Raw genomic sequence first — 12686 nt, forward strand, 5'->3', positions numbered from 1 at the left:
AAAAAAAAAAAAAAAAATATGAATGGGTGCATTAAATACAAAGTAATGCTTTTTGCTTTAATAATAAGCAAAAACCACTACTTTGTATTTAATGCACCCATTCATATCTTTTTTAATTTTACAGTTTTTCTCCATACTATATCAAATCTGCATCTTCTTACTTTCCAGTTTTGGCATTTAAGACTTTTATATCAATGGGAACAACTAGATTTTTCTTAATATTAATACACTGGAAGTGATACTTTTAACACTTGGAACAGGCTTTTGTAAAAAGACAAGAGAAACTTCTGAAATTTGGTATTTAAAATAGGTACATGATTGAGAACAACATATTATATTTATAAGCGTTAAATGTATTTTGGAATTGTGCTAAATGCTATGAGAATAAATTCATTATGAAGCAATTAAATGTATTAGCCTTAGTCCATAATTTCATATTTATTTCACTTTTCCAATAAAAGAATGCTTCCACCAAATGTTATATGTCATTTTTAAGGATACAATTTAGCCACTATACAAAGAAATGGACTGACATAGTTGACACTATATTGAGAATTCTAAATATTTAAAAAAATATATGATTAAGTCATTGATTTGTGAATCCGAAACCATATATGACCACAGGATGATTTCCGCGAAAGTCATCCTGTGGTCATATATGGTTCGAGTCCACAGGATGACTTTTCATGTATCATTATTTTTTTTTTATAATTGATAGGAGGAATGAATACTAAAAAATGACTAGTGTTTATAATTAAGACTGAGCCATAAAGTTAACAAATTAATTAGATTTCATTTATAAATGATCAACTAGATGCTGATAGTTCACTTAAAGCTCGTTACTATTCTGTCAATTCCACGTCTCAAAATGGTTAGAGATGTGCTGGCCACATTTCTTAAATCTGAGGAATATTTAGTTGCAATATTTGAAAATAACAGAAATCTGGAATAAAAACAAGTGAAACATATCATCCATCTTCTGTGAAATATACCATCTGCTTTCTTAACAATTAACAAGAATTCAAATGTAACTTTACCAGATGTCCTTTAAATTCTATATGGGGAACATATTTTTATATGTCCTAAAAGCAATTATTTTCTGAAAGCTTTACAAATATATTGCACAGTCAATCACAAAAACAATTGCCATTGGGACTTAATCTCTTCTTATACTGGCATGACATCCATCCATATAAGAGATCATTCAGCTACCATGCAACTAAAAAAATTATTTCAACATAAAAGTGTTTTAAAGCATAAAAAAATATGTTACATAAAGACAATAAAACTTAAATTTATAATTTCACTTTTAATGTTACACAAAATTTAGATCCTTAATAACAGCACAATCAAGATTAAATATCCTGTTACATTAAAAACTTCATTAATATCTAATTCATCAATCATCTGTATATTTAGTATGTAATCAGCCTTTATGAAACCAGTCATACAAGAAGAAATTCCCAATAAGTTACCGAAAAATAGAAATCTGGTTTTCATATAAAAAGCAGGAAATTATGCTTAATTCTTTTCAGTCATTTCCTAAAATATATTTGAAAATTCCAGAACAAGTTAAAATGGGTTCCCGGATAAAAGACCACTGGACAAATCCCATTGAGATAATTGCCAGTGCAACAAATACCTATGTGGATAGCAGCCAGTGACACACTTATGAATATAATTTACTTAAATATTTATTAAATACAGCAGTATTATATATCCATAACATTTAAATGTTAAAATACAGTAAAAGCTGGACTATCAACTAACTGGAAAATTTTTTATTTCAGAAAATTTAAGTGACATATAAAGCAGGGACAGGCCTCCAGAAACCCTGCTGATAACTTCTAAATTGTGAACAGATTTACATTTACACACCTTTCTTACATTCTCTCTTCCCCACTGCTATATCCATCATACTGTTCTAAGAATTCCTCCAGAGAATAGGCCTCACCCAAGGCTAACAGTAACTATAATAGTCCTTATTGTTGGCTCTGATTCTTCTCACCAGTTGTGGGAAGTTACACAGTTTAGTTCCCATTAGAAGTCCTTTGTCACTACTAGAGGGGAACATAGATTTCTTGTGGTGAGCAAACAGGACCAAGGTCACTGCATAGAGTGGAAATTTGGAAGTGCACTTGAACACAGGTGTGCTACCAGAAATTGTTTTCACCTGTTTTACTAACAGTCCATAAATTGGTCCTCAAGTTAAATAGGCTATAGGTAACAATTTCTAAACATCTTTTAGTGTGACAGGAAATTAATATTGTAGCTATTTTGATTAATTATCCATCTACTGACTGAAAATCTTTGCCAGAACTTGACTGCAAAAATGGAAGATTCTTCAACATATAAAAAACAAAATAATTAAGTTTGAAAAAGGTGAAAACAAGCAAAATTTAATGAAAGACTTTAGCATCGGATTAATTATAATTTATGACATTAAACTAGGAAAAAATGAATGAACAATGGTGATACAAAGTGCAAAATTATCATACAAAATTTAAGTTTTTGATATGCTATATCCTTAACTTGAATCATGATATTAAATAAAAATTGGCCATTTTCTTTAAGCTCCCACTGGAATGAATGGTGCAAATTTGGCAACATCTCCTTTAATTTTTATGATGACATTTAATAAGAAGATATTTTAATTTTATATGCCAAAAGCCTAGCAAATACATACAAATTTATATGTGAAGTTTTTTTTTAAATATTACATAATTAATTGTAGGCTTTTGATTAGAAGCTGATAACAAATAAGAAGACAGTTTTTATAGTATTACACCTGAAATTTCTTTCTCCATTAACAGGACTTTTCTGCCAATTGCATTTTATATATTATTATCCGGAAATTTTATTTATCAAGAATTTGCATATCCCAAGCATTTCATAGTCCATCTCTTACTGTGTAATATATACGAGAGTCAAAATATGTCTTATTATTGTAGTAAATGTGCTAATGAAATAGCAATAAAATCATACAAACTTAATTACTGCAGTTAAACCGATTTTTACCATTTCATTGAAATTTTATTATCATTTTCACATATTCCTTTAGTTAGGGATAGATAAAAGAGAAATATTAAAAATCGCATCCCTGACGCTTACTGAATATACAAATTTTTAGTAAATGTGCAAATAAAATAGCAATAAAATCATACAAACTTAATTACTGCAGATAAACCAATTTTTAACATTTCATTGAAATTTAATTATTTTCACATATTCCTTTAGTTAGGGTTAGATTTTTTTTGTTGCCTACATAAAAGAGAAAGCTTAAAAATTGCATCCCTGATGCTTACTGAATATACAAATTTTATTTCATTTATGTAATGAATTTTTTGATATTTCAATCTTCACTTAAGTTACATGCTGAGATTTATTTTGAAAAAAAGAATGCCTGGAAGTAAATAATTTTACATTTTATTCAAGTTGGCTCAATCTTGAAGGAAATAATTCTTAATATTTCTTCTTTATTACCTATTGCTATGTAACACTTCAAGAAGCGTTTTTTTGCAATTCTTATTTTAAAGTTATTTTGGAAAATGCTTTCAGTTTACTTACACAGAGCATATTTCTTCATACCCTATGTATACATGAACTGATTTATTAGCTTAAAAACTGATCCAATATACATTCTTCCACTTACGGAATTTTTCAAAATAAGATGAAGACTGACTCCAAGACATCGAGGATTTTGATTAAAAAAATAACTTTTTCTATAGCTCCCAGAGAGAAAAATCTCCAATCAGCAAAATATGCACTTATCTGTTAAAAAAAATTCTACCTATGTTCGAACTTTGCAAAAGTTAATGTTTAATTGATTAACAGAACAGGGCATTGTAACGGCTTAAGCTATATCGACCACCATAACATTCTGAGAAAAAGAATGGTGGCTTTGAAAGTTCCCACGGGCGGAGCATTTCTTAACGAATTCTCAGAAAGAAAGTGACCAGCAGCCACAAAACAAACTCAAGTTTTTGTTCCTCTTATAGTTGTCTGAAGGGAGACATTGTTCTGTTCCCTTTCATCAGTTTATAGGTGCATTGTCTCAGACCACCTGGTTCGAGCCCCCAGGCTGTCTTCATTATATCTGGTTTTTAATCAAGGTTCTCTTGCCAGTCAAGAGGCACTCTTAAAATTACGAACAAATGAGGATCCTCAATATTTTTTCAACATGCCCAGGACAACTTGAACAAATTCATGGAACGCAGTTTTAGAGAAGGAGTGAGAGTGAGTTACAGTAAGTGAAGAGAGAAACCTTCTCTTGGTTTTTCCAGCTTGGCCATGCGCAAATTTTATTTCGCTCTGCGTAAAGTGACATTAATATCTCTGCCAAAAGTTTACAGTGAGGTAGCCAGGCTCGCGTTAACTTACCAGACAGCATCCAACTCAGTCCGGGAACCACTGACTTGGAGAGACGATTAATTCTAAACAGCCTCTTCTTGAATTATTTTGAAACAAGAGCTTTTATATAGAATCAGTGCTAAATGGAAACTTTATTCACAATGTCTGATTGTTATAGTTCCCCCCCTCACCCAACAGTGAGTTTATTTATTTTTGCATATAGCCTAGAAAGAACTCCAATAAATTTATTTACACTACCTCTTGCCTTCTGAATTCGTCACAGCATGGAGGACTTTATAAAGACTGGCTCATATTTATATACACAGTATGAGCAAAGCTATAAAAGCAGTGTGAAACTAGCCTCTTTGCCAGCATTCAAACCTTTGTTAAGTGATAAAAGTTTAGAGCTGTTTTATTCACTTAGCCACAGGTGAAACTGATAGGGTCAACTACCCTCAGGATGTTTGTGACAGCAGTCGTATGCTTTTTTTTGTAATCAATTAACTGAATATTAAGAAGTTTTTATTGTGAAAACAGTACTTATTACAAACTAAGAGTCATCCTTTTTGAAAGTCGAATTCCTTGAACTAAAATTTTTGGTAAGCTGGCCCTTTCTTGAATTGCTTTATAACTGTTTTTTTACTTTCCTTTCTTGCTAAGTCAAAATCAGACAATATCCTTTTGCATTAGAGGTCATATAATGTCCTTTGTGAAATTTTGAAATACGAAATAGTTTATCTTGTGATCTTTTAAGAGAAGCTGCATGCCTTGTGGCAATTCAAAAATGTATTAAAAGGTACTTTTATAAATACAATCTACATTTCCTCCATTTGGAACACCATGAAAATTAACTATTTCAAATCTGCATTTTTATCCTAAGCTCTAAAACATTAATGCCCTAATTGCCAAATTTTTTATCTTAATGATAATCTCCAACTCTATGCAAATACGAATACCTTATTGTATTTTATTAAAATTAAAACATTTAAAAGTTGTGTTTTAGCTTCACACTGCTGGCAGTTACTGTTTCACTCTATAGATAGCTACTGATAAACATATATTCGATTACTTGCTGGGTTTTAATGGTTTATTAAAAAAAAAAAAATTTGAAACTAGTATATGCACTTCTGATATATAACTAGAAATAATAGATTTGATTAACAACTTGTCTTAATTTAAAAATGTCAACGAAATAACATCTGCTAATGAGTAAAGAAAGTATATCTGACAAGTGAAAAATTAAGACTACTCAGTCAGTTTAGGACCACCGTTGTCTCTCCCAATATTAGTAATAATAAAAATTAAATTGAGATATTACGAATTTTCTCAGGGGGATTATTGAATATATTTTCTTTTTTGAAAAATAAAAATAGTTAGAATTCTATTAAAAGGAATGAATTTAAAATGGAATTAAAAGTGAAGTGCAATCAACAAACCAAGTAATTATTGTCCTGACCAGAAATTAGTTGACTTTTATAATTAATAGATGCGAAAGAGTTTCATCTTTTTCTCCAGTAAGAATCAAGATTTAAAAAGCTGTTTAGTAAAATTATTCAAATTTCTCATAAAAAAACAGAAACTGGTCATTCTATCAAACTTGAAATGCAATCTTTAAATCGGAATATATAATTCTTATAAGAGCAAGTTTTATTTTCTTACCTGAAAAAATTGCTTCATGACACTTCTGCCTTTGATTATTTAAAAGCAATGCAAACTTTGTAAAAACAAGTGTACAAAAACATATTCTCATAAGACAAAAATGAAAATTTAACATTAAGAATGTATGAAAAAGAAATTTTACATGTACATTAAATATATTTATGTAAATAAAATTTAAAAAGTAAATTCTTCTAGCTATTGCCTATGAGCTAAAGTGATACTTTGGTTCCTTTGCTAAGTAGTATAAACACAAAGTAAAGATTCAATTGTAATTCAAAAAGTAAAAACATAAAATATATGAAATGATAGTTAAGAAAATTAGAAAGCTTAACTTGATTTAAACTTAAAAGTTAATATGTAGAATAAAGTTTAAGCTATCTCAAAACACATTAGAAAAAATACTACCCCCCCCCCCAAAAAAAAAAAAAACTACAGCTAAGCAGCGTCGCCTTGCATTTTCCCATTAAGCGCTGCTTAGTAGTAGTTTTTGTTTTTTAACATTTTTTTGTAGTATTTTTTCTAATATGTTTTCAGATAGCTTAAACTTTATTCTACATACATATAAACTTTTAACTTTGAATCAAGTTAAACTTTCACCATTTTCTAACTTTCTTAATTAGTATTTCATATATTTTGAGTTTTTACTTTTTGAATTACAATTGGATCTTTACTTTGTGTTTATACTACTTTGCAAAGGAACCGAAGTATCACTTTAGATCATAGGCTATAGCTAGAAGAATTTACTTTTGTCGCATAGGCAATAACCACAGTGGGTTTATCTTTGGTGCTTTTATCCTCCTGTCACTGTTAAAAGGTTATAGTACTAGAAAAGCATAAAAACAGTATTTTAACACATAACATATTGTGAAAATCTAACTTAAGCATTAACTATAAAGAATACTTAAATTTTTTTTTTTTTTTCAAATCCATTGAGACAATATAAAAATACACAGGTTTCCATGCCACCCAAGAGGTACTGTGCAAGCTCGTTACCATGCTGGTTCCCCTAAACTAACATTTTTACATAGCTGCTCTTTTGGTAATGTCAATTCTGAACATTCAAAGAAAATTATATCAGCTAGTGGAAAGAAAAATGATAATTTAAGGCCTATATAAAAACTATGTTACAAGGCTTTAAACAGCCAATCTTGAAGTTAAGTACCATCAAGTGTTACTAAAAATAACAAGACAAGACCAATTTAATACGGAAAATACATTTCGGAATTAAATTTTACAAACATTCAATTCAAGGTTTAAAGCAAGAAGAAAGAAAATTCATACTAAATGCAGTCTTTGAATTTACAAGTTATGACAGTAAAATATATAAAAAAAGCTTAGGGCACAGGAAACACAAGATAAAATACTACCTATGTGAGTTTAATGCTATATCAATAGGTCAGAAAACAAAAATTAAATAATACTTAAAACAAATGAATTATGTATTTAACATCTATATTTTCACAATTTCTCCACCTAATTGTGTAAAAATAAACTTACTAAATTCATATGAATTGAAAGCCTGTTTAACATCTAAATTTCTGCTAATCTGATAGGCATAATAACAAATGAATACTCCACAACTCATGCCATCATTCTGAATAGCATGATTGGGAAACGAACATACCAATTATCACACATATCTAAAACATTATTAAGGATACTTTGCCACAAATGAATTAATGAATACGCAGAATTTTGAATGGTATTAAAACCAAGTGGATCATAAAACTGAAACATTCTATCTTTAATCTTTGCAACAAGTAAAACCCAATGATTATTATTGATAAGAGCTGGAATAAAAAAGAAATCAACAGATGCAAAATCAGCTTTTTTCCATACATTTTGAGTTTTATTACCTGACTGAAAAAATGGTGTATGGTAACATTTGGCAGCTATGAAAGAAGTATTATGAAGAATGGTAAAAAAAAAAAAAAAAAAAAAAAAAAAAGCATCAATACTATTGTCACTAAGCCAGCCAAGCTGAAAATTATTATTTACAGCCTTCAGGGCTAAAATTTCTTCTTTTGAAATATAAGGATCAAGAGATTTTATATCGAGAAATGTTAGAAGTGTTTCCCCAGCTCGAAGAACACATTTTGAAATATCGGATACATTAAGCTCGGGGTAAAAGTATTATATTTAAGTAAATTGCTACCCTTAACCTTAATTGTGGTATCCTGTGATGATTTATGATCATTCACATTAATATTATTCGATAACCCTAACAAACCTTCCTTGACATTTTTTTTATTATAAGTATCGGGATAATCTAGAATTTTATGTTTTATACCTTTCATAGATGTTGTACGAAACAGAGTTTGACGTGATAATTTTAAATTTGGAGCAACCTGAGTAAATTGCATTTTATCAGAAAAATCTTTCAAATGGTTTGATTTTATTGCACCTTTACAATTAGAAACTATATCTTTTAAATTCTTTGTTATACTAGGTATTAATATCTTTTGGATTGTCGGATGCGGCAACATAACTAACAATTCAGACATTACAGTCTTACAAGTGTTAATTTTAGGTTCAGTGTTACACACAACAGTATTTGAAATAGCATTAGATTTTTTAATCAATTCTAGAGGGGAGGAGTTTTCTGCATTAAGGATATCTGTTGCAATTACAGAAGGACTTAATTGCCTGCATGTAATTGAATGTATTTTGTGTACGTGTTTACATAGTGTGCTGAAGTCTGGACAATTACACTTATATAAATGATGACACAGATTTAGACAGGAGAGGTTAATACACTTTGACATAACAATGATCTGTTTCTGAACATAGTTCATGCAACCGCTTAACTGTATATTGAATATTTTTACATGTCTGTAATTTTATAGACCACAAACAAGGATGTGTTTCTGTTACATCACTATCAGGTATTTTCATTTCAGATTCACGTCGTTTATTATAAGTTGGCGGGTAGATGCTCTCTTTACAGTTAATTTCAACTTTATACTTATAAGCCATGTAAATATCTTCTTCAATTATTAAAAGCACATTAATTAAATTATCGAGGCGTCTGTTAAATTTACGTTTTAAGTACATAGTTTTCAATTTATTGTGAAATGACTCACAATACATGTTAGTATCCGTGAATGCATGAGGGAAGTTTCTGTATGCCATTGACCACAGCCTTGCTCGGCAATAATAATACTCCTCAAAATAATTTACAAACGATGGTGCAACAGCTCGAAACTTTTGAAGGAAATTATCCATCATAGAAATAAATAAAGAAGAACTAGTTTCTTCAAGCAATATAACTAAATTAAAATAAATTTCATCCCTAAGTTTTTGACTTGAAACCATTCAAAATAAACTACGTTGCCATGCACGATGTACATGCCATTTACATAGTATATGTTTAATACCTGGACCAAATGCTTTTTCAAATTCAGGATGTGTAGTTTTATTATCATCTGTCATTAAACAATTAATATTAAGCTCAGGTATTACACATTTGATACTAAGAAATAAATTGTACATCGTATCCTGATCAAACTGATTTGAAATAAAATGTGCTACGGGGTAACCACTACCAAATTCATCTGGGACAATTAAATTTAGCACATAAAAATCATACTGATTTGTTTTGCGAGTAGAATCTATACATAAAATCCTGCTACAACCTTTAATCATCATTTCTTTTTGCTCCTTTGTCTGCAATCCTAATGCAAAAGACTTATTTGCAAAAGACAGTATGTCAAGGCCTTTCAGACCATACAATGTTGGTTTTCCTTGAGGTTTGTAAATAAGAATAGGGTCATACGATTCCTGCCTAAGTTTCTCAACCATGGCAGCAACAGAAAGTGAATCATCACTAATAGAAGAAATCATTACACGCTTTACAGTAATTTATAGTCCTACGTGTTACAAAATTATCTTTAATACTTAAGCTATTATCACGTGATCCACTTCCATCTCGGATAAATTCCTGAATTTGATCGGTGGAAACACCTAACTGAGCATAAGTTTTGATTTGATCATGACAAATCTGACTAAGCTGTTGAAATTTGGTATTTTCAAACGACAGCTCATGATTGTGACCTGAATAAAAAATAGCTGTCACAAGATCTTGTTCCTCAGAAACTAAAATTCTGGATGGACATCTGAAGCCTAATGGTAAAGAACCTTTAAGATTTTTTTCTACTTGAAATTGGCACTGTTTTTTTTTTTTTTTTTTTTTTTTTGTGTGTGTGTGTGTGTGTTACATTGAAGTGACAACAAAAATAATGGTATGTTTTATTAACTTTATGTTTATTCCTAGAACACTTCTTAAAAGAACTGAATATTTCCTTAGAATGACATTCTAACCACAGCTGAAACTCCACCATTGATGAAAATGTAAGCTCCTTCACATCCATCTCACAATTGTGAAATTCAGCCAAATGTTTATTATGATCACTAATAAACCGCAAGGATGCCTTGCAATCAGGAAAAATACACGGTTTACGAATATTTAAATTATTTTTAGTAGAGCAAAACTTCTTATGATGAAAAAGGTTACTGCGGGTTTTACAGTCTATCTCACAGTTGTCACAAATATATGATTTTGAATCACTTTCAGAAGACACAGATTTACACCTTTTTTTATGATTAAAAACTGACTGTCTTGAAGCATATGACTTCATGCATACCTCGCACGTTCTTGGATATTTATTTTCTATTTCATCATTCTTTATGGTAGTACATAAATTATCCTTATTTAAAATTTTACAGTTATGTTTGTGTCTTGATAAAGTTTCTTTACAAGAGAAATCTTTCTTACAACATGGACAAATTATAGTCCTTATATTTGGGTTAACAGAGGTAATAACTTTGCAGTTTTCTTCAACATACCCATTTTCAGATTTCTGTACAATACTTTCACCCTGATTGGAATCATTTGCACCCCCCAAACTGAATGTTAGAACATTCTGAATAATTTTTAAGAATAGAAAACTTGTTAAAATGAAAATATGGATGGTAAGAATTAAAATTTGCACAAGAACCAACAACTGATGGGCAAATATTGGAATTGGTGACAAGCTGAGTACATGAAACACAGCTGCAAAAGCCAGTAGGCTGAGAAGTGACTAACAACATAAAAGAGAATTTAGATACAGATGTAGTAGCATTCTGCAAATCTGAATCAGAGCAAACAAATGAACCCTTAAAAATTGGAAAATTCGACATGGAAGTACAAGAATTGAAACTGATACCAAGATGAGATGATGATGAATTGGAATCCGAAGAGCCTGCAGGTTGAGAATTAGACACTGAATTTCCAGGAAGTTCAGAAATAGCTGCAGTATCAGGAAGTTGAGATCCAGTAGAATTTAAAACACCTGATGTAGTGTGGACAGTACATTCGAGAGCTGGAAAATCCAATACATCCAAAACACTGGAACTGCTATCCAAAATCGTACTAGAAAATCCATGTTTTAAAACATCTGAATAAAGTGGCTTAAGAGGTGGATCCAAAAAATTTACGCTAGTGCCAAGTGAATATTCAAGAAGTGGAAAATCTGATAAACTCGAAATACTGGGATTAGTATTCAAAACAGAGCTAGTAAAACAATCATGCTTTAAAACATCTGAATAAAGTGTTTTAGAAGAAGAAATACAACACAAAAAATCTCTAGAATTACAAACCCGAACACTGTAAACTAAAGAATGTTTCACAACATCTGAAAAGAGTGGTTTAGAAACAGAAGCACCAAGATTACTACCCAAATGAGTACTCAGAACAGAAGGAATACTGGTTAATGCTGGGAAACTGCTAAGGGATGTAGAACAAAATGGTGCACTTACCTCTGCAACAGTCAAACTTCTCCTGATATCTTTTACAAAAATTTTGCCCAGCTGCTGATTACCTCTCCGATTTAGGTGTAAACCGTCTCTGGATAAACAAGTACTCCAAGAATAATCAAAAGAGCTGCAAAAGAAAAACCCATCTTTACCTTCGTATGTTGAGAGAAGTCTTGAATTTATGTTTAGTATCTTCCTATTAAGTTCTTGTAGGTGATACGTTTTACAATCTCGATATAAATCCGGGCATCGTGGGAGAACACCTGAAAACAGAATGACCTTCGGGTTTAATCGTTCAATTCCCTTATATAGACAACCATATTTACGATGAATTTCATCTAAATCGTCATTTGAATTATTGGTACCAACGTGGACCAAAACTAAATGAAAATGGTTGTTCATAAAGGCAATCTCACGTGTCAACCTTTCAATCCTAGCTCCTGGAAAGCAACGAAAATCAACTTCGTAATCAAGTAAATTCGCAGACAAATATTCTTGTAAATATTTAATCATAGAATCCCTGATTATGAGTATTTTCATCTTTTCAGATTGCTTAGACAAACACATAACTAAAATAAGATAATTAAAACTCAAAATATCAGCGCTAATACTACGTACCTTAATACCACAGCACCACGTGCAAGAAAAATGGCGAAAACCTGTATTGCTTACTTCCAAAAATTACATTTGGCTTCATTTTTCAATTTTGGCGCAAATTACGGTAACCTCTTAGTGTTGCCATCAGTCACGTGAAACCCGCTAACTTCCGTAAACTCTCAGCGTTTGTCGTCGCATATATCTGCAAACCTCGGAAAAATCAAATGCGTATGCGTAAAGTATACCCCCCCCCCCGAAAAAAAAATGTCGGACTTTGTATTATA

Source organism: Stegodyphus dumicola, chromosome X2 (assembly GCF_044657685.1).
Source record: "Stegodyphus dumicola isolate Sdum_Otavi_A_Nest chromosome X2, ASM4465768v1".
Lineage (NCBI taxonomy): Eukaryota > Metazoa > Arthropoda > Arachnida > Araneae > Eresidae > Stegodyphus > Stegodyphus dumicola.